A 27436-nucleotide genomic window follows, 5' to 3' on the forward strand; every position below is an offset into this window, starting at 1 on the left:
GACGGCGGAGCCTGGCGGGCTGATGTCTATGGGGTCTCACAGAGTCGGACACGACGGAGTGACTTAGCAGCAGCAGCAGCCTTATATGGGGGCTTTCCAGGTAGCGCTAGTGGTAAGGCACCTGCCTGCCAATACAGAAGACACAGGAGATGTGGGTTCCATCCCTGGGTCGGGAAGAGCCCCTCGAGGAGGAAAAGGCAACCCACTCCAGTATTCTTGCCCGGAGAATCCCCTGGATGGAGGAGCCTGGCAGCTACAGTCCATAGAGTCACAAAGAGTCAGACACGACTGAATTGACTTAGCCCGCCCACACGCCTTTAAAAGGATGCAGTTTATTGTACATAAGTCCGTAAGCCAGCTAGAAAAGGACTCCTACCAATCAGAAAGGAAAGAAACAAATCAGCGAGAGACAATCCCAGATAAGTTTAGAAAGCAAATGAGCACATCAGAAAATACAAACAGGCAATACATAAACGATAAGGGCTTCACCTCAATGCTAGTCAGGGAAATGCACATTTTAACGCAAATAATGTTTTTCCCATCACACGGGGGGAAATATTTAAGTGATAATATCCTGTCTGGTGAGTGTAAGGGAGGCAGATCCTCTCACACACGGCGGGAGCGAGTGTGAACTGGCAAAACCTTTCTGTTGATTTGGGAAAACTTCCTGACCTTTTAAATGGACGCGCCCGCAATCTCAAGTACATTTTGTAGAAAATGCGCCGGCTTCCCTGGTAGCTCAGCTGGTAAAGAATCCACCTGCAATGCGGGAGACCTGGGTTCGATCCCTGGGTTGGGAAGATCCCCTGGAGAAGGGAAGGGCGACGGGCAGGACAAGTCCTTCGTGAGGATGTTCACTGAGGCATTGTTTCAAACAGTGGACATATTTAGGGGAAGCTAAATACCATGAACATGGGATGAAGTACATAAACTGTGTCACAGCTATCCTACAATTATCTGAATGCATAATTTTAGGTGATAAAAAGCTCGAGAAATCACATTTACACTCTGTTTCTAGTCAGATCACACAAAATAAATCTGATCCATCATCCCTTCTTCTCACTAATGTGTTTAGTCGCTCAGCTGTGTCCCACTCTTTGAGACCCCATGGACTGTAGCCCGCCAGGCTCCTATGTCCACGGGATTTTCCAGGCAAGAATAAATATTTTCCAAAAGATTTTTTTCCATGCATACCATTTTTAAAGGCTTCATTGAATCTGTAACACTATTGCTTCTGCTTTGTGTTTTGGTTCTTTGTCTGTGAGGCATGTGGGATCTGAGCTCCCCGACTAAGGCTCGAAATCGCACAGGAAGGTGAAGAATACGCCCCCAGCTCTGAATGGACCGGCAATGGACCAACACAAAATGATCACGTCTCCAGCCCACCTTGCAGGCAGGCGGGTGCAGTCGGGGAGCCAGGTGACCCACTCCTGGTCAGTTCAGTTCAGTCGATCATTCATGTCCAACTCTGTGAGATGTAAGCAGGGATCAGTCAGGTGGGGCTCTGACAAAGCCGCCGTGGTTTTAATCTAAGAGGAGGATTTGACCCAGATCCTGCACCTCCTCTGCCCCCCTCCTGGGCTGAGAACCGCATGCCAGGCAGTCAAGTAGCCGTGAGTTTGAAAGTCACGCACCAAAGTGGGAGACAGGGAAACTGGTCATTGGTGACTTCCTGGAACGAGTCGTCCTCTGGACTTCTTTTTAACCCAAGGAAAATAGAATCTCTAGCCAGCAAAGCCACTGGAGTCTGGTACTCGTTGCTTGCAGCCAAACCCAATCCTGGAGATACAGTTAACTTACCATAGAGAGTGTGTTGCTTGAATCTTTTTGCAACAGAGCTATCTTTAAGTATTATTAAGTTGTGGGGGCTTCCCTAGTGGCTCAGATGGTAAGAGCATCTGCCTGGAATGCAGGAGACCCAGGTTTGACCCCAGTCGAGAAGATCCCCTGAAGAAGGGAAAGGCAACCCACTCCAGTGTTCTTGTCTGAAGAATTTCATGGACAGAGGAGCCTGGCGGGCTACAGTCCATGGGGTCACACAGAGTGGGACGCAACTGACGTTATCAAGTTGGGAGGTATATATATGTGTGTATATATATGTGTGTGTATATATGTGTGTATATATGTGTGTGTATATATATGTGTGTATATATGTGTGTGTATATGTGTGTGTGTATATATATGTGTGTATATATATGTGTGTGTATATATGTGTGTATATATGTGTGTGTATATATATATAGTTTGTTTGTCTGTTTGTTTAGCTCTGTCGGGTCTCAGTTGTGGTGTGTGGGCTTAGCTACCTGGAGGCAAGTGAAATCTTAGTTCCCTGATCAGAGATCGAACCCAAGTCCCCAGCATTGCAAGACAGATTCTTAACCAGTGGACCACCAGGAAAGTCCCAAGTTAGGAGTTTTTAAAATTAAAATATAAATCAAATATAGGGTGCTTCCCTGGTGGCTCAGAAGGTAAAGTGTCTGCCTGCAATGCCAGAGACCTGGGTTCGATCCCTGGGTTGGGAAGCTCCCCTGGAGGAGGAAATGGCAACCCACTCTAGTATTCTTGCCTGGAGAATCCCATGGACAGAGGAGCCTGGCGGGCTATAGTCCATGGGGTCGCAGAGAGTCAGACACGACTGAGCGACTTCACTTACTCACTCACTCACTCACTCATAGTTCATCAGGCTAGAGACTCTGCGGCCCCTTGATGGTCCTTTTCAAAATGCATTTGCTGGTTGGCTCTGGTTTTTCTGACCCAGGAAAAAATGCCAAGGGGAAATGGAAGTGCACCAAGAGGCTGTCCCCTGCCCGCCTGAGGGGGAGGCGGGGGTGCTGACTGCACAGAAAAAGTTCCATCTGCCTGATAAGAGGGCTCAGGCTGTGCCTCTGACCCCGGAAGGGAGGCTCAGGGGTCATTCTTGGCTGTCCCCTGCTTCACGGCTGAACCCTGTGGCCCTCCAGCCCAGACATGCGACCCCCCCCCAGGCAGTGGCCTGGCCACCTCTCCCACTTGTTTATCCTCCTCTTCCCAGAAGCAGGGTGCTCCCTTTATCTCGGGCCAAAGTCCCCTGGGGGCAAGGATGGAATGTCACCTGTCCTCATGGGGTTGATGAGTCATCTCCTACTGGTCGGAGGCCACACAGCTGACCTGACCTCTCCCTTTCGCCCCCCTCCCCAGCCTTCTCCTGCAGTTTTTCCGGCATATTGCCGGAAAAATCATCACGGTGACAGCCACCATCTCTGGGGTGCTGACGTAGAACCAGGCCCTGGGAGGTTAACGACACAGCCTGGGACTGAGACCCCTGGGTTCAAACACTGGTTTCAACCTGTCCTAATCTGGTGGCCCAGGGAAGTCAGTGAATCCCCCCCGATCTCCATTTATTCATTCAGTAAACCTTTAATGAGTAAGCGCTGTGCACCAGACCCAGAGGTGATGAGGTTGCTGCAGTGACTCCCCAGAAGCAGTCCTGCACTGGCGGGCACAGTGGATAGAGAGATTCCAACCTACTACTACTAACAATTATTAATAAGGTTCCACATGCCAGCTGGTGTGGGCGCCATGGGCATCATGGGTGCCATGGTGATGGGCGCCAAGCTGTGCTCATGAAGGGGCTTGTTCCTGTAAGCAGGGTGGTCAAGGAAGGCCCTGGAGACATTCACCTCTGAGCAAAGACCTGGAGGTGGTGAGAGAGGAGCCATGTAATTATCCTTGGGAAGGGAGTCCCAGGCAGCGGGAACAGCAAGTGCAAAGGCCCTGGGGTTGAAGAGTGCTTGATGTGTTCCCGGAGCAGGGGGCAGGCCGGTGTGGCCGGAGAGGAGTCATCAGAAGGCAAGGCAAGGGTCAACTGCGGGGACCTACGGGCCACCGCCAGGACCTCGTCTTTCACTCTGGACGACGTGGACGCCATGGCAGGGTGTTGAGCATGGGAGAGACGTGAACTGACTTCTTTCGGGTAGGGGGAAATGGCAGGATGGAGGAGATAGTTTGGAGGACTCTGGAATAATCCTCCGAGCAAGTTTCTGGTGACTCACGCCGGGGTGGGACTGTGGAGGCGGGACTGTGATCAGACCCGGATGCCTTCTGAAGGCTTGTGGACGCCAAGTGGGGCAGAGAGGGTTGGAGAAAGAGGAGTCGGTGAGGACACTCAGGTTTGGGGCCTGAGTCCCTTGAAAGACAGAGGTGGACTCTTTCTGAAGTAAAGAAGACTGCAGCAGGGGTGAGATAGTGCAGGGAGGCGAAAGGTTCCGTTTCTTACCCGGAGGCTGAGACATCCATCAGGCCTGTGCCGTCACAGCTGGATATTCAGGCCTGAGTTCAAGTGAGACATCCTGGCAGGAGGTGTACGTTTGGAGATTTTTAGCATGGAGATGGTATTTAGAGACTTGGTTTCTTCATCTGTAAAGTGGGGATTAAACAGCATCTGCTTTGCAAGGTTGCTGTGAATTTGAGTTAATAAGCATTGAGAGGTCCCATGCAGATAGGAAAACACAGGTAAATGTTTGTTACAGGACAGTCCATGAGATTGCAAAGAGTCAGACACGACTGAGCGGCTCATATGACCTACCTAGTAATTCCACACCCATCCCACTGAATCCTCGAGAGGTCACTATTTTCGTCACCATCTTTGATTTTATGGAGAAGGAAATGGAAGCTCAGAGAGGGGAGGGGACTGATCCAAGGTCACACAGCCAGCAAATGGCGCAGCTGGGATTCACAGGCTGGCTTTAGGGTCCCTCTTTTGACCGTCCCTCCTGTCGCCTGCATTCCCAGCACCCGGGGAGGTTCACGGTGGAGCACCAAGACGATCAGGAGAGGAAACGCCTCCGGGTGAGTCGGGCCCTGAGCCCGCCTGCCTAGGGGCCCCGAGTACAGAGAAGCAGGGCTACTGAGCTGGTTTAGACTTGCGGTGACGAGAAGCAGCGGCGCTAGGCCACCCGAATCCAACCTCAGCCCCACTCCTCATGAGCCGTGGGGCCCTGGAGGCAGGAGGCAGCCACCTTGCGCCTCAGTTTCCCTCACTGTAAAGAAGGGTAACAGAGGACTGAGTGGGTTGGTTCCCGCAGAGTGTTTAGAACAGGCCGGGGAGCCCAGCAGGAGGCCCCTGCCATCACGGCTGCGCTCCAGCTGGGCTTCTGCTGAGCGCGCGCTCGCAGGCCAGGGCCTCCGGCCATCCCCGCGTCTCCCTCCGCCTCTTGCTCAGCGCAGCTCATCCACGTCTTTGGATTTCTCACCCTGGGCCTGCAGTTTCTCCTGCCCCCAGGTGGGGAGCGCGATAATGACTGGGGCGGGGGAGGTGACCAGATGCGGCGCCTGTGAAGGACTCCAGATTCTCACTGTGCCTGGCTCGGCATCGGGGCTCCGTGGGCACAAACGCGCCCCGCCACCGGAAACAGCCGCGTCCCCCGGAGGCTGGATAAAAAAGCGTTTTCACAGCGGGACACTCCTCAGCCGTGAAAGAACCCACTAGTGACGCTTGCAGAAGCGCAGCGGATCTCACAGGTGTTACGCTGAGTGTAGCAAGTGTGTGCGGAGGAGCACACACCGTGTGACTTCCTCTATTTGAAACTCTGCTGCTGCTGCTGCTGCTAAGCCGCTGCAGTCGTGTCTGACTCTGTGCGACCTCATAGACGGCAGCCCACCAGGCTCCCCTGTCCCTGGGATTCTCCAGGCAAGAACACTGGAGTGGGTTGCCATTTCCTTCTCCAGTGCACGAGAGTGAAAAGTGAAAGGGAAGTTGCTCAGTCGCGTCGACTCTTAGCGACCCCTTGGACGGCAGCCTACCAGGCCCTTCCACCCATGGGATTTTCCAGGCAAGAGTAGTGGAGTGGGGTGCCATTGGTGGGACAAAGCTAACCTGTGATGCGGAACAGGATGACCTAGGATGACAGCGCAGAGACCTGCGGTCGTCTGGGGCTGAGGCTGGTTTGGAAAGGAGCACGAGGGAACTTGGCCTTTGAGAGACTTGGATCGCGTTTTAGGTGGTTGATTCTCGAGTGCATCTGTCCGAACTCATCGAACAGGCCCCATCACCACCTGTGCATTTTATTCTATGTCCGTTATTTCCCACTTATTTTAAAAGGTAGAAACATTTTTGCTGTCATTTCATAAGTGTATTATTATTCCTCTGTTTGGCCATTCAGACCTCCCCGGCCCCCTTTCCCTGCCTCTGGTCCCGTCAAAGGCCTCTGGCACGTGAGCGAGATGGCCTGGCATTGCAGAAAGAGCTCTCAGACCCAGGTCACAAACCTGCCTCTTCCTTGCTATCTGCCTCAGGTTGGTCATGTAAACCTTGGTTTCCTCATCTGTTAACTGGAACTAATACTGGTACCCAACTAATACTGAACAGTTAATACTGGCACCCGGCTCGTGAGATTGTTGCCAGAGTTCAGGTTATGAGGTGCAGAGGCCGTGGATATTGGAGGCTCACCAACACAAGCAGAGAAACAACACAGAGAAGCTGGGAGAGGGTGGGCTGATTGAGGGGAGGGGTCTGGAGCCAGGCCACAGCTGCAGGGGGGCAAACCCTGCTCCTTGGGGTAGTCCCTAACCTCTCTGTGCCTCAGTTTCTTTACTTGTAAAGCTAGAATGATGATAACTCCTAGCCATAGGGTTGGTGTTTTGAAGGTTTAAAGAGATAATCCATGGCGAGTTAGGACAGAAAATTGCTGTCCTTGTTTTCAGAGATGGAAGGAAAGGAGCTTGCAACCTGCAGGGGGAGGGGAGGGGGTGGGGCGTTAATTCGGAGGGCCCGGTCCCCTGAACGGTGGTCCCAGCCTGGGTCATGGGGACCCTTGAAGGTGGAGTGGCGGGCAGCCCAGCCTCAGCAGAGCTGGGTCACAAGCTGCCAGGCATGTTCCCGGCTCCTCGGGTCGGCCCCCACGGCTGGAACACATTGCTTCCTTCCTCTGTTCTAGGTGCCAGACCAGCCCAGAAACCGCCTGATGTCAGCAGGCCGGCCCGCCCTCTGATGGGGAGGAAGTGGGCGGGTGCCCTGGGCACAGATGAGCCGGCCAGACGTGCCCTGAGGCGGCACAGTCAGGGCGATGCAGGCATCACGCACCCCCTGCTTATGGAGCTGGCCCTGGCTCAGCTTGTTCCCGCCAAGAGGCTTCGGGGCTGCTTGGGGTCAGAGTGGGGAGATACAGGGGTGTGTGGCCGTCTCGACTCCTCTAAACACAGCTGAGGTCCGGCTCCCAGGGGCCTTGGCCTTCAGAAAGGGTGGGCACCCCAGGAGGCGTGGCTTGGGGTGTCTGTGGGGGGTCCACTGTGTGTGCATTTGGCTTACTGTGTAAGGGTGTGTAAGCATGTGAATGCATGGCTTTAAGAAGGTGAATGAGTCTGTGTATGTGTGTGCATGTGTGTGTGTGACTGAGTGTGGGTGTGAATGAGTAGGGATCTGTGTGCTCTAAGTGAGGGTGCCAGACAAGGAGACGCGTCTATTGCTGAATGTACAAACATGCTCGGGCATGTAAGCATTCGTCTGGGTGTGTGAATGACAAAATGAGTGTGTTTTTAATCATATGCATGGTGTGTGTGTGTGTGTGTGTGTGTGTGTGTGTATCTCCAGGTCTGCATCTTGAGCACAGAGTGTGTCTGAATGTGTGCTTGGGAGCAAGTGTATTCCTGACTCTGTGTGTGTGTGTGCATGCACACGCACTAGGCACGCCCACTGTTGTGAAAAATTCTGCAAGAAACCTCTTTTGCATACAAAACTCCGCTCCATTGCACAAGAATTTTCATGGATGCATGGGGTCAGCAGGTCAGTGCATTTAGAATCTTAACTTTGAAGGAGCCAATGAGGAGCGAGGAGGTGTGATCTTTAAGCTGAGCACTGACCAATCAGAACAGGCACCAGTCGCCAATGCCGGGGCTAGCTGAACCGGCCTTGGCGATCCCAACCTCTAGTCCCATCGGCTGCATCCGAGAAAGGCTTGACCCAGGAGGCGTTCTGAGGCAACCCCCAAACCAGCAAATGGTCAGCCTTTTTGATCAGTCGCTAATCATAGCAAATATTTAATCATTCATTCATCCAGCAATATTTCCTGAGCACCTACAGTGTTCTAGGCACAGATCCTGACAAGAGCAAGATGGACAAAAGTCCCCTTGCTGGTGGTGCTAACACACTAGTGGGACCAAGCAAGCATTAAAACATGAACAGCAGATGGGGAGGGCTAATTGGTAGTATGTGCTGTAGACAAAAATAGGGTCGGAGAGGCAGATAGAGAACAACAGATGGGTTTGTTGCTTTAAAACGCTGGTCCGCTAAGACTCCATAGGGAAGGCGACATTTGAGTGAAGATCTGAAGAAGGTGAGGTGTGAACTATGGGGTCTTCTAGGGGGAGAGCATTCTAGCAGAGGGCACAGCAAGTGCAAAGGCCCTGGGGTGAGCGCACGCTTGGCTTATTTAAGAAAGAGAAAAGGTACCAATGAGTATTTAGCAGGTGTGTGTGTAACTGATTATAAAAGCCGAGTGCTCCTGCAAAGATCAAGCAGTAGAGAATGAATAAGGGAGAAAGGAAAAATCCATAGTAACTGGAGGGGGGAGGGGATGATGGAGAAGTGTCAGGGTGTCTGTTGTACAGTTCTCTTGATGAAGCGATTTTCCATCTTGACAAGGCAGCACCAAAGCAGTGCAGCTGCAACCCCATCTCTCAGTCGCAGCAAAATGCCGTGTTTACGGCTCTAACCCCAGCCCTGAGCCTAGCCAGGTACACGGTAGGTGCTAGCTGAAGGGAGTCTCTGCCTTCCATGGCCTCCTAGCTCCCTGAGGCCTGACGGGGAGAGGCAAGACGGGTGTGCCCCCCAGTGTAGAAACTGGGCGCCCAGTCCCCGCAGACTGCCGGCCCAGCCCCCAGCGGCCCCGGAGTTGACAGCGTCACCTCTCTCTCCTCCTGCTTTTATGAGCTGCGAAGGAGGCTTGTCCCACATTGCACAATTGCCCCTTAATTGCTATTTCCTCTCAGTTATGAATTATGTCATGGATACGACCGCTCACGTTATTAAACTTCCACAGAGGCCTTATCGTCTGGATACCCGCCAGCACCCCGGCCTGACCTACTTTCCCACCGGATTTCAAAACCTCCTCCCTCGTCCTCTTGCTGGGCTTTTCCTAAGGAGAGTTCTCTGTGCCCAAAAACTCGCCTCTAAAAATAAAAACTAGAGCGAGGGGGGTGGGGCGCAGCTGGCCTTGCAAAGCCCTGAGGCTGACGGCGGCCCCCGTGACTGCGGCCAAGCTCCACCCCACCTAGAAGTTTCCCCTGCAGCCTGTCCTTGGGACTCGGGCTTCCTATCAGGACAGGCTGTGACACGAGCCGCTGGCATGGGTGCCCCGGACCTTGTGTCTCAGCTGCGGATGGGAGGGCTGACTTTGGAGGCAGGAAAACCAGAGTGGAATCCTGACTGTTCCTGTAACCAGCTCATTCATTCATTCACCCCAGGGCTAGTTACTGAGTCTGTTATAAACTGAATGCTAGCTCTGTTCTGGATGCTGGGGACATATCGAGAATGTACTGGATAGCATCAGAGGGTGAATTCCCGTCCTCACAGAGCTTACCACCTGCTGGGCAGAGAGAGGCACAGAAGAAATGATTGTATAAGAAGAGCAATGAAAATGAGACAGTGTGGTGGGCTAGAGGGTGATGGCAATACTCACAACCAAGATGATCAAGGGGGTCTTTCTGATGGGAGGGGGTCATTTAAAGCAAAGCCCAGTGATGAAAAGAATCAAGTCTGAGAAGCAGTGCCAGGAGCCGGTGAGATAAACTAGTGACCCGGGGTTCAAAATGAGAGTAGGGGCTTGGTCTCAGGGTCATTCAGGGGCCGGCTGGCAGGTCAGGAGGTTACCTCCTTAACATTTTCACCCTGAGCATCTCACTTGCCTCAGCCTAGACCTGGACCTGCGGGGATAGAAAAGAACCCACAGAAGAGCAAGCCCAAAGGCCCTGAGCTTGGGAGTGAAGCCCAGTGTGAGGGGGACAGAGAGAGCCAGGCAAGAGTAGGGGTGGGAGATGAAACTAGAAAGGTGGCGAGGGCAGGGGGCACAGATCACAGAGGGTCTAGAAAGCTGCGTGGTGAGGAGTCAGTGAGACACGTATATTTTGAAGGTAGAGCTGATGATGGTCCTTGAAGGTGAACCGATATTTTCAGGGGAAGTGGGGAGGAAGCAAGACCTGGGAGGAACCGACTCCCAGGCTGGGTGGATGGTCGTTCCTTGATGGCCCTAGAGGAGACTGGCAAGGCCTTCATCTCCCCGAGTTTCTTTTCTTCCTCTGAGATGTAGGGCTAATAATACCAGCCGACCAGACACAATATCGCACTTAGCTGAGAGCCTGTCACAAAGTACACGCTCTTCCGACAGCGCAGCTGGGCTCAGTGGCTCACCTGGAGTCACCCGCAAGTTAACGACACAGCATAAACCAGAACCCAGACCCTACACTTAGGACGTGTCGCAGCAGGCAGGGCTGCGCCTTGGCACACAACTCTCCAAATATGCAACCTTCCAGCCAAACAGGCCTCAGCAGCTGAGGCTGAATTTTTTTTTTTTCCTTTCTCAATTGTGCTTATGCGTGGGGTTGTTTATCTAACTTGGCTGAAGCTTGAGGCCTGGACCTATAAACATATCTTTTTAATTATTCCACAAATGAGACATGCTCATAGAATAAAAATTGGGAAACACAAATAAGCAAAAAAGCAAAAAAGCAGAGAGAGAGGGAAGGAGAGAGCACGCGTGTGTGAAAACAAGTATCTAAATTAGTACATGTGTATCAAGAGGTATACATGAAGAACTAAAGGTCTTCATTGCAAGTTTCTTTTTTTTAATGTATTGGTTTTTTTTTTGAAGGATGATTGCTTTACAATATTGCGTTGGTTTCTGCCACACATCAACATAAGTCCGCCATAGGTATACACATGTCCACCTCCTTTTTGAACCTCCCTCCCACCTCCCACCTAAATTGCAGGATTCTTTAACACAGTAAAAGACTGGAAGCAACCTGAGTATCCAAGAAGAGGAAATTTTGTTTGTTTTTAGTATCCCATTTCTTTGTTTTTTCCTTTTCTTATTTTTGTTTTAATTAAAATATAGTCGATGTACAATATTACATTAGTTTCAGGTATACAATGTAGAGACTCAATATTTCTGTACATTATACTCCATTTAAAGTTGTTATCAAATATTGTTTATATTCCCTGGCTGTACAATATATCCTTATATCTTATTGTAGGGCTTCCCTGGTGGATCAGATGGTAAACGATCTGCCTGCAATGCAAGAGGCCCAGATTCGATCTCTGGGTGAGGAAAATCCCCTGGAAGAGGAAATGGCAACTCCCTCCGGTATCTTGCCTGGAGAATTCCAAGGACAGAGGAGCCTGGCAGGCTTATGGGGTCACAAAGAACCAGACACGACTGAGAGACTAACATTTTCGCTTTCACAGTAGTTGGAACGTCTTAGTCAAGAATAAGGGTCTTTTTAGCCAAATAAATGAAATGGTATTCTGGTATCATGTAACCACTGAAGTGAATGAAGCAGACCTCTGAGCACTGATTTGGAAAAACTGCCATGATGCAACATTAACTGAGAAAAGTAAGGTGCAAAGTGGTTACAGGATGCCACAGTGTGTGTGTGTGTGTGTGTGTGTGTGTGTGTGTGTGTGTGTGTGTGTGTAAGGCAAGATGGGACAATGTGTGTACATACATCTATTGGGAGACACACAGACCATCTCTCAGAGGACAAGGCCCTGTATCTTGGGGGAAGAGTGGCAAGTCAGAGAAGAGAGGAAGGTGACTTTTTGTTCCATTTGTACTGTTAGAAAGCTTTTGGTTTTGGTTTTGTTTTGCTGTGTGCGTAACTGTCTTCCACGATACATAATAGCACTGTTTGAAAGATCAGAGACTCCCCTCTTGGACTCAGGTTTTCCTGCAGGCCTCGGGGCAATCTGGGCTGCTGTTTGCTGTGAGGTGCCAGTGCACCCAGGGCCCCGAGGAGGAGGCTGCAGGCTCCTGACCCACAGCACTACAAGCAGCTTCTTTTATCTTTTTTAATGAGTGGGACAACAAGTAAGAGTTCAGCTGTAAAAGGTTTTGCCCACTTTGAAATGAAATGTTTGAAAAGCTTTGATCTTGAGTTAATCTCATCCTACTGATGGGAAGACAAGGGTCCAGAAAGGAGGGGGAAAATAGAAGATGATCCCAGAGACAGGCAGACTGAGAGCCGTAGGTGGTAAATTTGTCTCCTTGAACCTTAGCTTTCTTCCTTCAAAAACAAATAAGCAAACTGACAAATCAGTTAGTAAGAACTCTTCGCAGATAATCTGAAGCCAAAGTTAACCCTGAGGCCTTAGTCCTTTTGGTCCTGGCAGAAAGATGCACTGGACATCAGAAGTCTTCTCTTTCATCCTCTGATTCTCCAGCAGGTGTGGGAGGGATCCCTGCCCCCTCCTATGTCAATCAAGTCCAAGATCAGGCATATCTCATTTATCAGAAGTCACCTCACTGCAAAATGCAGGATACTCTAGGATGCATTCAACTGCAAGGACAGGAAACCCAGTGCAAAATGCTTAATTATTAAGGAAATGTATTTTCTGATGAGTTTAGAAATCCAGAGGCAGGGGAGTGGATCCAGCAGGCATGCATTCAGCTGCAAGTAACACAGATCTCACCACTGGTAAGTTTCTATCATCTCCTGTTACTAAGTCCAACAGTAAGCATCTTGGGCTGATAGGATGCCTCAATGACGCCACTAGGGGCCCAGGTTCTTTCCTGTTTTTTCACTTGGCCTTCTTGTACATGTGGATTTTGTCCTCATGGTTGGTTGTGGTTGCAAGATGGCCATTCTCTCTCTAGCTCATATCCACACTATAGCCAAGAAGAAGAGGACAGGGGTGAGCAGAGTGCCCATTATGTTTGTCTCTCTTCAAAAAGCTTTCCCAGGGGCCCCACTTGGCAAATTCTGCTTAATATTCATGTCTCACACCTGGATCACATGGCCGCTGCTGGCTGTCACAGGGACTTTAGGAGGCTGAGAGCTTTTAGCTGGCTGACTGCCATCCCAATAAAATCAGGGTTCTGTAAACTAGGATAAAAGGAAGAGTGGCTATTGGGCAGATTCTAAGCAGTAACTACCACAAGTTGTTCAAGGGATGTTAATACAAAGACTCAAAGACATTATCCAGGACACACGTGTTTTCCCCTTTTCTACTCTACTCTTGTCAGTGTGGGCTTCTGTCCGGAGACCTGATTTCCCTCCCCAGGCTGGGAGGGTGACCCCTGACTTAAGTACACAGGCCGATGCCCCCTCAGACAAAAGAGGGTTCTTTCAGCCAACAAGAAGAGTTGACAATAGCTGTAACTGAACAGTCAACAGTGTCTGCCATACCTCGATTAATCAGGATTTTTAAAGTCCCACCCTTTTCTTCCAGTCCACTGCAACCTCCCTTTCGTTCTCACGGGTGTCATTATCTACGGCGGTGATAATTCTGCAAAGCAAACACCCCAAACGTTTTATTCTCTCGAATATGGAGTTGTTGCAGGTCAGCTGGCCTGGTGTGGGCGTGTCGGGGTGGTTCTGCTGATCTTGGTTGGCCCCATCCACCTGCCTGCTCTTCTGCTGGAGGTCTGCTGACCTAGGCTGGCCTGGGAGATGGGACTCTGCCCTGCCTCACACGCCTCTCACCTTCTTCTGGGACCCAAAGACTTTACCAGGTGTGTCTGCTTAGTGGTGAAGTGAAAGTGCAAGTCACTGAGTCCTGTCCCACTCTTTGCGACCCCAGGAACTAGACAGTCCCTGGAATTCTACCGGTCAGAATACTGCAGTGGGTAGCCTTTCTCTTCTCCAGGGGATTTTGCCAACCCAGGGATCGAACCCAGGTTTTCTGCATTGCAGGCAGATTCTTTACAGTGGTGGCAGAGGCATAAAAGCCAGGTGGAAACACGCAAGGTCTCTGAAAGCCTAGTCTCCTACAGATACACTGTCACTTTCATCTCATTCTGTTGGCAAAAAAAAAAAAAAACATGTGGCTGAGCTCAAGTCAAGGGGGAGGGAATATGCTCCACCACTTTTGTGGGAGGAACTGCAAGGTCACAGGTCAAAAGGCGTGGATCCAGGGAACAGTGAAGAATTCCTCAGATCCAATGTCATTTCTGTTTGTTGGTTACCTACCTCACTGACCTCTCTTTTTCAGTCTCACCTCTGGTTTTCTTGTCTCTATCCCTTCTTCCCTCCACATTCAAGAGAACAAAAGGTTTGGGGTGGTTTGTTATGTAGCATTTTTGTACCTGTGGATGACCAATACATGCAGTGAGAGGGGAATGAGATTGCAGTGAGGGGAGGAGAGAAGAGGATGGATAAAAAAAGCTCTGGTCAATAGAGGTGAGGCAGACCTTGTCCGTTGCCCAACCAGAGCCATCGTCAACTCTCCTGCCTGGCTGAGAACCCTCTTTAATTTGAGGGGGCTCTCACTCCACGTTCTCAAGAAGAGAGCTCCCTCTGCAGCCTGAGGAGCTAAGTCGGGTCTCAGGGCAAAGGCCGGGGCAGAAGAGGGACGCTGGGGGCCCCTGAGGTTCTCTGGTTACCTCCGCTCCTTTTCTGCACACGCCCTCTGCCTTAGGGCCAGCCCCGGGTCTTCAGTTGCCAGCTTTGCACTGATAATCCCCAGATCTGTACGCTCAGGCCTGGCATTTCTCCTGGGTCCGCCTGCCAAGGGGGCATGTTCACTGAGCCTTCTCACGGACTCTCAGCTCTTTCCCACTCAGACCCTGGTACCCTTGGCCCCAACCACGCCCCACACTTCCTCCTCTATTCTCGGTCTCGTGCGTGCCCATCCGTGCGGTCACTCAATCCAAGAACCTGACTCCGTGTTCTCCTTTGTGCTATGGTTGGGACTTACAATGGCCGTTTGCTGAATACTTAACCACGTGCCAAGCACAGGACTGAGCATCATACATGTGTCATCTGATTTAACCCCTGAGATGAAGGAGGCCCTGGTATTGTCTATATTTCATCCAACACAATCCAGCAACACCCCCGAGGTGTGTGTCCCACAGTTAGAGCGTGTTGCCTCTCTTAGAAGCTTCAGAGATCGTTCCCAAACCAATCGATCGAAGTTCCCACTTTAACATCCTTTATGGGGACTTCCCTGGTGGTCCAGTGGTTAAGACGCTGCTTGCAACGCAGGGGATGTGGGTTCAATCCCTGGTTGGGGAACTAAGATCCCACATGCTTCACGGTGTAGCCAAAAGATAAAATTTTTTTTTTTTAATTTAAAAGCCAAGTTAAAAAAAAAAGATCGAAATCTCTTATGATTTTCATTGTCCTAGAGCCCTGAGCTAAACCCTTTGGTCTGTAGTAGTCGGCTCCAAGATTTTTTTTTTTTCTTTTTAACTTTTTATTTTGGATTCGGGTATAGCCTATTAACAATTTTGTAATAGTTTCAGAACAGTGAAGGGACTCAGCCATACATAGACATGTATCTATTCTCCCTCAATATCCCCTCCCATTCAGGCTGCCACGTAACACTGGGCTTAGTTCCAAGTGGCTCCGAGATTCTTGCATTTATTTACACAAGAGGAGAAATGATTGAGCTTTCTCAATGTGCCAGGAAGTTTCTAGGCACCAGAGAAAGACAGACGTCCCCAGGAACTTAGGTCCAATGACAGTGAATAAAAGAATACGTATCTGACGTGTCAGGCAGTGACAAAGAGCTAGGAAGGAAAATGAAGCTGGATGAGGGGTAGATATTTTGGGAAAGGGACACCATTTTGGTGGGAGGTCAAGGACAGTCTCTCTGATAAGAAGGTATTGCAGTCAAGGAAGTAAGGGGGCAGTAAGTGCAAAGGCCCTGAGGCCCAAAGGGGCACAGTGGAGGCCAGTGCAGGGAGTGGGAGGGCTGAAGGAATGAGGAGGAAGGGGAAGTCAGACAGAACCCTGCAGCCTGCCGAGAGCACTCGGCATCGACCCTGGGTGCGGTGGAAGCCGCAGGAGGACTCTGAGAAGAGGAGGGGTATGACCTGACTTGAGTGTTCACAGGCCCTCACTGACTGCGTGTGGATTGGACTCCGCATGGGGGCCAGGGAGGAAGCAGGGTTTTGCAGGCCTCATGACGCTTAGGTCAGAGAGGGAATTCAGGTGTTCAAGTGACAGTCTCAAAAAGCACAGGGAAACCAAACAGGATTTTCGAGTTAACTCAGAGTCTACCAGAAGATGGCAGGGAGCGGCATGTGTTAGCCTCAGGCACCACTGGGCCACCAGCCCATTCAGCAGCATTCTCAGGAGATGCTGAGGCTGTGGTCCTGATGATGCCTCTGGGTTTCCCCTGTGCCCACCACCTGCTATTCTGGTAACACCGGGGAAGGGTGAGCGCCGAGCACACCCCACGTGGCCAGGTGACGGCGACCGGTGACCAAGCTCCCACCAAAGATGCTGACGGCTCCAAACCCTAGAACAAACACTGACGCTCCTAGTTCTGCAAAAACAAACCATGCCTCCTTGCATGCCGTGCCCGACCCCGGCCCCAACACCGCCCCGCCACGCCGAGCTCCCTTATCTCGCTGCACAATCCTTCAAAGAATAACAGGGCGTATTTGTGTCTGTGGTCTGGATTCCCCCAACCTGTGACATCAGATAACTGCAATGTTCATAAAAAACGAACAGCATCACAGAGAGGAAAAAAACAACTGAAAAGAAGTCCCTGGGTTCAGCCTCTACTTCCTCTCTGGGGAGGAAGGGGCTCTATCTGGTTGAGGTTTCAGGGTGCAGAGTCTGGGGCTGGGGGCGGGGGGTGGGGATGGCGTCCTGCTCTCTCCCCAGCCAGCTCTCATCTCAGCCTTTACACTTGCCCCTATAGTATGGAAATGATGTTCTCCACCTCTCAGGGCTGCTCTTGAAAAGTGACTTAAAAAAAAAAACAATGGCAATAATGGCAATCATCTGCCATAAGCCAGTTTCTTGGGCAGTAACCTTCACAGCCACCTGCTTCACCCTCACGTGGGGTAGCTACTGAGATCAACTGGTTTGTAGATGGGACACTGAGACTTTGAATAGGAAAAGAATGTGGTTATAAACACTATGTGGCCACTTCTGGTTTTTAGAAAATGTAAACTGGAAATTAAAAAAAAAAATTTTTTTTTAACTGTTTAAATAATGGTTTGGCAGGGGATTCGCCCAGAAGTCATAGAGGTTCTCCTGGGTGTTGGAAGTTCCAGGGAGACTGATTCCCTGATGTCTCTTTTCCATCACTCAGGTCTCAGCAGGTTGGCACCTCCGCTGAGAGGCTACCCATGGGCCCGTCTACAGGGACCCTCCCGCCTCCCACCACCTTCATCTCTTCGCGCACCTATAATCACTGGCGTGTACCTTGGTTTTCCATCTGTTTCTGGGTTCATGGCCCGTGTTTCCCACTAGAGCATAAACCCCACGAAGCTGGAACTGCACCCACAGCTCCTTGAACAGCGCCTGGCATCAGCAGGCCTCAACAGATACTCCTGGACCAACTACCTGTGTTTTCTTCTTATTTTAAAAATTTTCTTTTTAAAAACCAAACCATCTGGATTACTTTTAATTGCTATTTTAAGACCTGGTCAAAAGTGAGCTGGCCAGAGCCCCTGCAGGGAAGTGTCGCCTCTGCAGGCTTATCTGGCTGGACGTGAAGGAAGTGGGTGCCCTGCCTTTCCTCGGGCTGTGTCAAGGGGTGAACATCCCAGAGCTCCTCAGCCCAGCCTGCTCCGAGTTCCCTGGCCGCGGAGATCTCTCCGCCTGGGACAGGGTTATCTTTGAATGACAGCATGTTCAGCACCCCAACCCCCAACCCCCTGGGGTGAGGCCGCCAGAATCCCAGGGGGCCAAAGGGGGCCCCGGGCCAGACGCAGCCCATACAGGGGAGGTGTTACTTAGGCCATGCAGTTCCAACATCTTGGAGTTTTGCCATCATTTAAAAATCAGGAGACTTTGGAAGAAAACTAAAATATCTTCCCAAAGGGCAGGAAATAAGATGAGAATAAAATAGGTGGGAAGACTTCACATCTTTCAAATGACAGTTGTGCCAATATATATAAACCGAACACTATTTCAAGTAGTGACCTGCAGGGTTTCTTTAACTGGATAAATTCGTTTTGGAGTTTACAAGGAAAAGTATGAAATAAAAGAATGGTGGGAAAAACTATCACAAAGGTGGTATCTGAACTCACTGGGGAAATGGAATATTGAATCCAGGATGCCAGCATAGGACATTATTGATTTATTCCATTTATCACTAAAATGAAAAGACTCTTATCTTCCACTATATTAAAAAAAATACACAGATTTCACATAAAATGTCTGGACTTCTGCCTGAAAACCTTGAAAATACGAGACCCTCATTTTCCCGAGGCAGCCTTGGACGGGTGCAGAGTTGAAACTCCAGGGCTTTCTTGTTCACCGTGTCCCCCTCACTCCCTGCTGCCCCCCACCCCGGCCGCCTTCATCATCTATGTGTCTTGTCTGGGCCCTGAAGTCACTGGAGTTCGTAGCCCCTGAACTCAGGGCTGGCACAGCAGAGAGACTCAGGGAACACTGGAACTTGGATGCCTGCTGTCAGCCGCCTTTATGCTCACGTCGTTTTTCTTGGTGGAACTACAGATGCCGAGGAGGGATGTGGCTTGAGAGCCTAGACCAGGGAATCAGAATCTTGAGTGACCTCTGAAGAGTGACTTTCCCTCTGGGTGCCTCAGTTTCCCCCTCTGCCAGGGGATTAATAAGATTTGTTGCTTATCGCCTGCAGGAATGTTGCCGTTGTTCCTGTAAAACGCATGAGCCAGGGCTCGGAGCAGAGTCACGCCAGGGATAATGAGGTGGGAGGACAAACCCTCCCTCTCAAATTTTGGGGTTTTAGTGCTCTTTTATCTTTTTAGGGAGACCAGGATCAGAGGAAGGGGGAGCTGGGCAGAGCAGAGGATCGGCTTTGATCTGCCTTTGCCAAAAAGGAGGAAAGAAAGTAAACAAATAGCCCTGGCCTCTTTGATTCCACACTGCCTGCCCGAAGAGCTCTGCAGCTGATAAGAATGAGCCAAATTCGATCTGGGCAACTCCGCCCTTCTGACCAGACTTTCCCTGGGTAGCTGGAATCTGGGACCCTAAAACCTGTCCCGCACCCTGCCCACAGCGCCCACCTTTCATGCCCTTCTTTGCTTGCCCCTCTGATGGAGACTAGAGGGGGACAAGAGCGGGGAGACTTTCCCACCTGGGAACCGCACACCAGACATGAGAGAAGGGGCTGGGAAGGAGGCCTCAGAACGTGTGAGCACCCCAGCTCCCCGATCCCAGGAAGGAGCCCTCCCAGGGGGACTAATGGGAAATGAAATTCTCGGACATTGAGACTGGGCTGCTGGAAGGAGGGTGAAGTTTCTGGGGAAGAGCAGAAAAGTCTCCCTTCCCATCAGTTGGTGGAGAGCAGCCACGAGGTGCAGAGGTTCACAGTGTGACTTTGAAGCCATCCCGCTCACGGGTGTGTGACTCTGGCAAGTGACTTCACCCCACCTAGCCCCGGCACTCGCCTTGTTAAGGGTTAAGTGAGGTCATGCCCCTCAAGTACCTGGCACATTGTGCGTCCAGTGACTGGACACTTATGGTAAAATGGCTTAGAAGGTTCCAGAACAGCCTCAGGCAGAGAGACAGAAAAATGCCAAGTCCAGAAAGATGAAAGAGGATTGGTTGTTTGAAACCTCTGAAGGTGCCAAGGGCCATGCAGTCAACAAGGTCAGGAACCAGGGCCCATCTGAAGTTGGGAAGAGGTAATTCCGGACAGAGTTTAGCACAAAGAGAGGACATTTCCTCCATGTTACCTCCAAGGAGGCCCCAGCTGATGGCGTTAAGCTTCCCAGGGACTGGTAAGTAGCTAAAGGTTAAGGCAGAGGGGGGCTGCGAGAATAGTCTCTGGGGTCAGGGTTTCTTCCCACCACAGCCCCTTCCTCGCTGAGCGATCTATGCATCCTGGCCTCAGTTTCTCCACCTGTAAAATGGGAGCCATAGTGACATCAGTCTCCAGATTTTGAGGGTGAATATGTAGCTTACTCCTTGGAAGAAAAGTTATGACCAACCTAGACAACATATTCAAAAGCAGAGACATTACTTTGCCAACTAAGGTCCGTCTAGTCAAGGCTATGATTTTCCCAGTAGTCGTGTATGGATGTGAGAGTTGGACTGTGAAGAAGGCTGAGCACCGAAGAATTGATGCTTTTGAACTGTGGTGTTGAAGTAGACTCTTGAGAGTCCCTTGAACTGCAAGGAGATCCAACCAATCCATTCTGAGGGAGATCAACTCTGGGATTTCTTTGGAAGGAATGACGCTAAAGCTGAAACTCCAGTACTTTGGCCACCTCATGCGAAGAGTTGACTCATTGGAAAAGACTCTGATGCTGGGAGGGATTGGGGGCAGGAGGAGAAGGGGACGACAGAGGATGAGATGGCTGGATGGCATCACTGACTCGATGGCTGTGAGTCTGAGTGAACTCCAGGAGTTGGTGATGGACAGGGAGGCCTGGCGTGCTGCGATTCATGGGGTCGCAAAGAGTCGGACACGACTGAGCAACTGAGCTGAACTGAACTGATGTAGCTTTCAGTCAGTGCTCAGTGAATGAGTGAAAGTCACAAGCCACAGCTACGTTAGGGATAAGGTGGCAAAAGCAAGGGTTGGTGGAGGGAGACGAACCGACCTCTGTCCAATTCTCACTTGGTGATTAAGCCCAGGCCCCATTCCATGCCACCAGCTCGGCCACGGCCACTGGAGGCAGGAGCTTGCCCTGCTTCATGCCACTCCATGACCTGGACAGTGCCTGGCACAAATTGGGGGTTTGCTCACAGAATGTGTGGAACTGGACACGAGGAAAGGAAGGCGCAGAGAGGCCAGGGAACTTGTCCAAGACCACACAGCAGCCTGCCCACCTGGAGTCACAGCTGGGCTTGGGCCTGGACTGATCCGGCCTCAGTGTGACTTCTCTCTACTTCTCCATCTCCTTGAAGCCTCCCAGCCCCCTCTCGACCACTCCCTGTCCAGGCTGCCCCCACCTAGTGGAGCTAGGGAAGCGGTTCGGTCTCCTCCAGGCTCCTCCGTTGACTATTCAGCACCCGCTGCCTGCGGCACGCCCTCACGTTCTGCTCTCTCCCAGGCAGGCCAGCCATCAGGAGCTCAGCACCTGTGGGCCTCACCTGGCCTCAGATGTGTTCTGTGCAAGCTCATATACAGCGTAGGTGTATGCACTTGTGTGTGTAGGGTTTTTTTTTTTCACAATTATAAATCATTTGCCAACACTTAAAAACTGGAGATTTCACATAAAAACCAGGGTTTCCAGCTTCTGTTAGAAATTGACAGCTTGGGGCCCACCTCTCCTCTGCCAGCTGGGGTAGTGCTCTGAGGGCCTCCAGACCCTGTGTCCAAGCCTGGCCCGCCTCCCTCCTCGGAGCCTCCTTACATCAAGATCCCAGGCTTGCATGAGAGACCCAGGCTCCCTACCACCACGCCGGGCTGCCTCGCATTATAGATTCTGAAACCTAGGGTGCTTGCAGGGGAAGCCCCAGAGGCTGGGTTGGGCCTGGATTCCAGATTTGTGGCAAGTAGAGTGACACCTCCTCCAAAGATGACCGTGAAAGTGTCAGTCGCTCAGTCACGTCCAACTCTATGCGACCCCACGGGCTGCAGCCCACCAGGCTCCTCTGTCCATGGGATTTCCTGGCAAGAAGACTAGAGTGGGTAGCCATTTTTTCTCCACCCTCTTCCCCAGCCAGCGATGGAACCTGGGTCTCCTGCATGGCGGGCGGTCGCTTTACTGTCTGAGCCCCCAGGGAAGAAGGATGGCTCTTCCAAAGATGCCCGTGTCCTAACCCCCAGCACCGGTCATTATGCCACCCCATGTGGTAAGGAATCTAGAGATGGGGCTGTGTTTCTAATGAGCATTCGTGTTCAAAACCAACTGAACTGTATGAGGATGCGCTCCTTTCATCGAGTTTGTTTCCCTCTCATATTCAGTGCTTCCATTTCATCTAGCTCATGTTTTCCAATTTCTCCATCTCTTTTATTGTTCTTTCTCAAGCCTTTATCAAGCATAGTAGAAAAGCTTTTGTACACACACAAATATATATATAGTATGTATAATATGTATATTTTAGAAAACTTATGAATTTTTGCCTAGCTAAAAAATTCATGATGGTTGATTCCGCTTGTCTGACTTCGTACGAATAGAAAGCTAGATTTCTAATTTATATTCACTGAAAACCTTGATATAGTTCCATGTATTCTGGCATCTAATATTACTGCTAAAAGATCGGAAAGTTTATTATCTTAGAAGTTTAAAAAAATGTGTTTAATTAGGCTTGACATTTCTAATCCAATTCTGAGAATATATTTTAAAAAAATAATCTGGAGATGAGAAGATTAACCTGGATTATGCAGTAGGCTCCATGTAATGGCAAGCATCCTAATGAAAGGGAAGCAGGAGGGTCAGAGCCAGAGAAGGAGAGGTTTGAGGGAAGCCGAGGTTGGAGTGGTGTGAGCCAGGAATATGAGTGGCATCTCGAAGCTGGAAAAGGCAAGAAACAGAGTCTGAGGAGTGAACCCTGGGCTTGATTTTAGCCTGGGGAGACCTGTGTTGGACTTCTGACGTCCAGGACCATAAGGTAACGAGTGTCTGTTATCTTAGGCCACTAAATTTGACATAATTTGTTATAGTAGCAACAGAGATGGAGAAGGACACGGCAACCCACTCCAGTATTCTTGCCTAGAGAATCCGTGGACAGAGGAGCCTGGTGGGCTGCTGTCCATAGGGTCGCACAGAGTCAGACACAACTGAAGCGACGTAGCAGCAGCAGCAGCAGCAGCAGCAGCAGCAGCAGCAGCAGCAACAGGGAAATTCTAACTGGGCTCAAATCCTGGTCTGCTATTTAATCGGCCATAGGGACGGGGGAGCCTGGTGGGCTGCCGTCTATGGGGTCGCACAGAGTCGGACACAACTGAAGTGACTTAGCAGTAGCAGCAGCATGCCCTGGGCAGGTGACTTGTTGCTGCCGAGTCACAATTTCCCTGTCTGAAAAGGGGGCCCCAGGGCTCTCCGGCTGGGTGTCGTGAGAGGTCCGTTGGCACGGCAGAGAAGCGTGAGCGCAGCCCAGCAGCTCCTGGTGCCGATCCCTCTAGCATCACCCTCACATCTCTCTCCGTGTTGTTGAAACCAGCTCAGAGCCGGCTGAAGAAATCTGCCACTGCTACCCAACCCTCAAGGATGAAGTCCAAACTTCTTACTTCTGGCCCGGCTTAACCCAACTTGCCTAATGATAATAGTGCTGCTAGTGCGCGTAAAGCATTTGGCATGTGCTAGGGTTGATTCTTGGCGCTAGTGGTAAAGAGCCCGCTGGCCCACACAGGAGACGAAATGAGACCAGGGTTCGGTCCCTGGGGCGGGAAGATCCCCTGGTGGAGGGCATGGCAGCCCAGTATTCCTGCCTGGAGAATCCCATGGACAGAGGAGCCTGGCGGGCTACAGTGCATAGGATAGCAAAGAGTCAGACACGATTGAAGCAACGTAGCAAGCACACAAAGGCATGATTCTAAGCACTGATGAGATATTCAATTCATTTAACGGTCACACTAACCCTATCGCTTTCCCAGTTTTCAGATGGAGAAAATTGAGGCCACCGGTGAAATCCTTTGCCCAGGGTCCCTTGAAAGGGTGATAGCTATGCCGGTATTTGTTTTATCTATTTATCTTCAGCCGCACCGGGTCTTTGTAACTGCGCGTGGGCTTTCTCCAGCTGTGAGTGGGACCTGCTCTCTACTTGCGGTGCGTGGGCGTCTCTTTGTGATGGGATCTCTTGTTGCAGAGTCCAGGGCTCCAGGGGTGAAGCCTTCAGTAGCTGTGGCATATAGCCTTAGTTGCCCCGAGGGATATGGAATCTCCCTGGACCAGAGATCGAATCTGTGTCCCCTCCACTGGCAGGTCCTGAATCCTGTGGAAGCCTTAGGAGATGGGCATGACTATCATTACTCCCATTTTACAGATGAGGACACTGAGGCCCAGAAAGGTGGCATTGGCTGCCCCAGGTCACAAGGTCAGTGAGTGGTGGATTCTAAGCCACTGGACTACCAGGAAGTCTGCTATGCCGGTATTTGAACGCACGCTATTGTGCCCTGGGGCCTGAGCACTGACCACTGGACAGGGGTGTCTCTGTATGTGGACAGACCAGGAGCCAGAGTGTAACTTGAGACTCGGTGGTCTTGGCATCCCCTCCGCCCACCACTTGGCCCAGGTGCAATTCTAGACTCAAAACTCCTGGTTCGCAGCTGTACCCCAGGGTGCATTTATTCCACAGTGTCCAGCAGTGCCCACTCTGCACTGGCTAGTGTGCTCCAGAGAAAATGCGGATTCCTCAACTGAGCCCCAGACCCTGAGGACAGACGAATAAATGCAGCCGTCACAGCTCAACAAGAGACAGCAGGAGCTGGGGGTGGGGAGAGGTCAGGGGAGGGGCGCGCAAAGAGGGGCCTGAGGAAGTGTGATGCTGGCCCAGCCAAAAGACAAGGCTGAGTGTGCTCCACATGAGGGACCTGGGATAGAAGAGCCTGTGTGTTCGGGGAACTCTTTGTGGTCACATGTGACCAGAGTGCTGCAAAGGAGGCTTGACCATTCGCTGTCCTTGTGACCTGGGGCAGCCCACACCAGCTGGGCCTCAGTGTCCTCATCTGTAAAATGGGAGTGAGGAGAGTGGTGCCCATCTCCTAAGGCTGTTTGCAAGATTCAGAGCATTGGCACGTGCAAAGTCCTGTGCCTGGCCGCAGGCAGGCTGAAGGGCCGACCATGAATCAGCACGGGTGCTGGGATTATATGAACGTGAACCACCCAGCCTACTCATTCTTCCCCTTATACTCAGATCCTCAGGTGCAGAAGCCCTGGAGCCCCCATATTCACACTAATGGGGTGATTCAGGAGGCAGCAAGTGAGGAGGTGCTGCTCCCTGGGACGTCAAACCGACAGACTGGTGCTCCTAGCACCCCAGACTTGGGACTCCAGACCAGTGTCCACCGTCCCCACGTTCCCCTGCTTCCAGCAGCCTCAGTCCACCCGCCCTGCTTCATGCACTCCAGCTCCCTCTGGTCCTTGTCTTTCTTCCCCTTGACTCACTTGAACTTTCTCCACATCTTGACCGATCCTGGATGTGAGTCACATTTGATCCTTGAGTTTCTCTTTTTTCAAAGGCACATTAAAACTGTGAGAATTGCTAGGCCTATCTGAGCACTTGCTCTGTGCCTGGCATTGCCAGGCATTCATGCCCTCATTCATTTGTTCAACAAATGGCCGTGGGCACCTCCCAGGGGCCTTGGTGCTCAGCAGTGCACCATGAAGATTCCTGCCTGGTGGAATTCACACTGCAGGGGCGAGGGAGGAAGAGGAATAGATAATAAACCTGCCAAGCCTCCAACCCATTCTCACTGAAGCACCACAGCAATCCCAGGAAATGTTTGTTCCCATTTTTCAGGTGAGACAACCAAGGCTCGGAGCCGGGAAATCACTTGCTCAAAGGCACACAGCTAGGAATTTGAACCCACACCAAGTTCTTAACCTCCCCAGCAGATTTTCTACAGAGATAAAAGCCATTGGCCCGGTTCCACCTGCAGCGCGTTTAGGATGCATCTCAGCACCCCAGGTTGGGGGTGCTGGTGCCCAAGGGCTCAGCTCATTCCCATGAGTCCACAGGCAGGATGAGCTCTGCCCTCCCTCCCAGCAGCCTCCAAAGGGGAAGGCCAAGTACACAGTCACTCTCTGGCCAGAGCTGGTGGGAACAGGACGTCCCAGTCCTCTTGCCCTGGCCAGGCCCTGTGAGCTATTTTGGGGCACGTTTATTGATGGGACATGGGTACCCGGCTGGACTCCTGATTTCAGAGGCTCAGCCGCAGGCTGGCCTAGCACGGCTTTACCCCTGCACGCCCCGCTGGGGGACCGCCAGCATCCACGTTCTGACCAGGCCCCAGGCCCAGGGTGCAGCCTGAACCAGCTGGCTCCAGGAAAGACAGGATTCCCAGATGGAGTGGATGGATCCTGGGGGTCACATGGATTATTGTTTCCCAGAATTCTGGCGCCTGATTCCATTCACAGGAGGCAGAATCCGGAATAAACCCAGAACGAATACAGGCATGGGTTATGAGGTCAAATGCAGGGTTAGATAAATCCTAGCTGCGCCCCCTGTGACAACTTACCTCGGGGAAGCCAGGTCAAATCTCAGAGGCTCCGTTTCCCTGTCTGTAAAATGGAATCAGTGATAGTTCTTACAGGGAAGGAATGGGATTGAAATGAGATAGTGTCTACAGCTCAATGCCTACTTATACAGTAAGTGATTGATAATTAATAAATTTGCAAATAATGATTGACAGCCAACATTTACTGGGAGTTTGGCGTGAGCTAGGCCCCTGGGTTAAATTGTTGATCTGTTTTGTCTCATTTCATCCCCCAGCAACTCCAGGAGGCCTGGGACACTGTCACCCCTGTGTACAGATAAGAAAATTGAGCTCAGAAAGATGACGTGCCCAAGATCACACTGCAAATATGTGGCAGAAAACCTTCCTTTGAACGCAGACCTGCAGAAGAGGGGAGAAGGCAGACCCTAGTCCAGGGACACCTCCCTGCCCCCAGGACTATACCCGAAATCGGCTGCACAGTTCCTGTAAACACCGAGGCCCTGCCAGGCGGCGTTTACCTCAGTCATCCCTCAATCTGGGGAAGTGACCTCCTGGCCCTTCCACCTGATGGGAATCCAGAAACCAAAGTTTCCAGAATATTCCCTTGACCTGCCTCCCTCTATTCAGAGTTATTTTGTTTTCCTGGTTCGTTGGTAATAGTCTCCAAGAAACTGGCTGGATTGGCCAGTGCCCTGGGCTGGGTAGGAAGGGTGTTTTGCCGTGTACACTGGAGGCAGGGTGCGGGGGGACCGTGGACGAGGGAGGCCAGGGGATCCTCCGCGTGAGCAACCTAAGGCCAGCGTGGACACAGTGTTTCCTTCCTAAGGGGTTCTTTGTGCCCTGAACCTGCTGACAGGCTCTGCCCCAGGCCCCGAGGGTACACTCCTGCCTCCTTTGGCTAAAAAAAGCAGCTCTTTGAGAGCTGCCCTTCTGGGCCCTTCCAGTTTTTTCTCCCACCCTGAGGCCCCCTCCAACACCATCCTCCAGAAAGACTGCGCCTTTGGGCCCTGCTGCGTCCTCCCCCTGGGAGGCCGTTCCTCCATTCTCCACCTGCCAGATGCTTCTCCCTATCCGTCACAATTCCTCCACTGTGGGGCCTTCCCAGAACTCCCCTCCCCCCCCCCCCCCCCGCAGTATTGTCCCCCTGCCTGGGGGTTGCCATAGCAACCGTGAGACACTGCCTCCAGAACCACCTTGGGCTCCTACTGGCAAGATCCTGATGTGCAAGTGGTGAGTGGTCACCTCCACACG

The 27436-nt window shown here is 51.4% G+C and overlaps 1 long non-coding RNA gene across 1 annotated transcript; it reads right to left on the reverse strand.

Moving 5' to 3' along the window:
- Positions 1-316: 316 nt before the first annotated feature.
- Positions 317-26306, reverse strand: LOC138417817 (uncharacterized). The gene is made up of 3 exons (XR_011248305.1): positions 26207-26306; positions 4256-4395; positions 317-1468 (listed from the first exon to the last, which is right to left on the reverse strand). It is a non-coding gene; the product is annotated as an uncharacterized lncRNA (long non-coding RNA).
- Between the last annotated feature and the right edge of the window lie 1130 nt (positions 26307-27436).

This window comes from Ovis canadensis, chromosome 13, assembly GCF_042477335.2.
Source record: "Ovis canadensis isolate MfBH-ARS-UI-01 breed Bighorn chromosome 13, ARS-UI_OviCan_v2, whole genome shotgun sequence".
Taxonomy (NCBI): Eukaryota; Metazoa; Chordata; class Mammalia; order Artiodactyla; family Bovidae; genus Ovis; species Ovis canadensis.